This window comes from Falco naumanni, chromosome 7 (genome assembly GCF_017639655.2).
Source record: "Falco naumanni isolate bFalNau1 chromosome 7, bFalNau1.pat, whole genome shotgun sequence".
Taxonomy (NCBI): domain Eukaryota; kingdom Metazoa; phylum Chordata; class Aves; order Falconiformes; family Falconidae; genus Falco; species Falco naumanni.
Window position 1 is genome coordinate 14,999,084 of NC_054060.1, and position 3,087 is coordinate 15,002,170.

Consider the following 3,087-nt stretch of genomic DNA (forward strand, 5'->3'; position numbering starts at 1 on the left):
CAGTTTGTTTCTTGATGTGCTTTCATTATACTTGATTATTATTTTTGTTATTTTTAAAAGAATATAGGTATTACTTTATCCTCACCTCACGAAGGACCATGTGGAGATTTTAAGTAGTACGTGTGCTCTGTTGATTTTTCTTTTTTATGGCCCCCCCCCTCCATCCCTGAAACAGTTAAACGTAAATGCTAACGAGTTTAAAAGCTGACATTTAGCAGCTTGCATCTTGCTTAACTGACTTTTATCTTGCAAGATACCGATCTATTATCAGTCCTGCCTAGTTCATGTTGGTGAGTATTTGGCATTTCTCAGGAATATGCTCGGTTTTTATTTTGGTACTTCAAGAATACAGGTTTACCAAGCAGTATCCTAGGAATAGAAATGCAGACCCTGATTGTTACCTCTCTTTGCCTAATCTGTGGTCTTTTTGACCAAATTCAGTGTATATAAACCAATACTGTGTGTATAGAGTGAGGACCAAGTACAGTGACCTCAGTAATAATGGAATCTGTTCTGTCTCAAATGTTTAATTGTATTGTAGTCCCTTCAGAGCTGCTCTTCAGGTCCTGAAGTCCTACCACATAGCAGGCACATGCCTTTCACATCTTAAGATTTTGGGATCATCAGATTCCTTTAAAATACAGAGCTGCACTGCTGACCACAGCAACTTTTCTTCCTGTCGCACCTTGTCTGGAGCCGATATAAAAGTTCTCTTGCAGGACTCAGAAATGTAGAAGAAATTTTTTAGGGTCACTTACTCCATAACTGCAAGTACTCTGTTTTAAAGCTGAGGGTATAGGGTATAGTATAATGGTGCACAAAGCAGTGCCACACACAGTCATTTGTTATAGTAGAACAAAAAATATGTATGTAGAGCAATTAACACCACCCCAAGAATAATAAAAAGCCTAATAAATGACACATGTCCATCACATACATACAAGACAGTGTGGTAAACTCCGTGTTCTAGGGCAGGATTTAAATTGGTAACAGTGTCTAATTAAATAGGATAAAATTAACTTTCATCTGAAGGATAGTTATATCTCTTGGAAAATTATTTTGCTTTGCAGTTGTCAAAGAAAGTGATTTTTTTTATTCCTCTAGAGTTTACACAGTAAAACTTAATGTGGTGAATGAGTAGTGTGATGCAGAATCTTGGGTGAGCATTTCTCCTTCACTGATGCATATTTTTACCAATAGGTATTTCTGATTTATGCATTTATTGAACTTAGTTTATATGCAAAGGTGAAGTTTTTTCCCCTCATAAAATCTGTAGATAACATTTACTAAAGCACATTGTTTGTATTTTGTTTCCTTACAGTGCTTGATGTATAATGTAGTTTTTACTTTGAAAATTCCACTAAGATCTGGGGATGTGAAATTGAACTTAGTAATACTGCTCAGTAATTGGGACCCTTATCTACAGATCCAAAGACTTTAATTTGGATAGCCAGCCTTGCAAGGTTCTTCCTCTCATGGAGACAGGGGACTGTGACAGCTATTTCAGCATGTTTTCTTTCTCTGCCATTTCCTGCCACCCTTGCTGTAGGAAGGAGCAACTACTGTCTTCTAAAGGAGGGAAAAAAGAACTGTGCGTGAACTTATTATTGCTTTAAAAAAAAAAGTTTTCCCGACTTTGTCTGGTGTAACTGATGTAACCTTTCCCACCCCAGCTATGTCTTGTTGGAGAGGTGTATTTGGATTTTTTCAAGAAAGAAATGGGAATACTGCAGTAAATCTTGTCCTATTCGACCAGTTCCCTTGTTTTATCTTTCTGTTGTGAAGGACTAATTGTAGTAGGACTAGTCCAGCTAGTGAAGGACTATTAGTTTGAATAGTGAAGGCTACCAATGTGTTTTTAGACAAAAAAAGTGTCACTCTACCTCTAATACATTGTGTGTTTTGGCATGCTTTAGTTCTTACTCATGCATACAGTGCCTTAGCATCTGTGCTCTAGGCACATAATGAAGATTTATATAATCCCTAAGGGATTCTACCCCTTTTCTGAGTTCTCATAATTCTTTACCTAGAAGATGAGAATTTTCTGCGGGGAAACCTGTGTTGTCATACAACTACAGCAGAAGTTGCTAGGAGTTGCTGTAGCCCACTTTGTCACTGGTAGATTTGGCTCTAGTGTAATTTCTACCTCCTCAGGAAAAGTGAACAAGCAGTTGAAGGATGAGGATGAATTAATTAATGTTTTGGTCTTTTTTTTTTTTTTTTTTTTGGGGGGGGGGGGGGCGGGGGGGAATTATTTCACTGCAGGTTGTCCAAGAAGTGCTAAGCAGCCTCACTGCATTCTCCAATCTCAGTTCCAGTCATTAAATTTCTACAATTTTCGTTCCTTGTTCATTTTCACAACTTTTTGGATGTTTTTATACCACTTGTGTTGTTGTTGGTATACACAAACTGGCACGTTAGCTAGTACCAGTAACACTGTTCGCAAAAGAATATTTTAGTGGCTGTTGTAATCTTATGTGAGATTACAATAGTGATTAAGCTCTGTTTATGTAAGCCCTGCTTTTAAGTTGCTGCGAAGCTTATGCATTAGAACTCAACATCATGCAAACAAAATCTGGGAGGATGTGGGTGCATGCATTTTAGATTTTTATTATTATTTCTCAAACATACTTTGGAGGAATGTATTCTTTTCTCATCTCAAAGCCCTTCTGTAATGGATTGGATGTGAAACCATGATGTAGTCAGGGTTTCATTTTCCTTTCATTTTAAATAGGCTTAAAACTATACTGACCAAAATAACCAGGAAAAAAGCAATGCAGCTGAAAGGCACCTGGCAGGATAATATAATGAAGGTATTTGTAGTCTCTAAATAAACATTGTGATTTTTGTAATTACTCAGAAGTTGTCAGCTGTAAAACATTGTGTCTGTATTTGAAGATTGTATTTTCACACTTTATTTTTTTTCTCTTTGTTTTTTTGAGAGGTGGTGAATTAATGAACTTGAGCAGGAGCTGTGTATGTATGGATTAAGAGCAAAAGTACATCCCTCTGGACAGTACTCCTTTCTCAAAAATACAGCAGTTATGTGAACTAAATTTCCATACACAGGTGTTAATAGTGACTTGA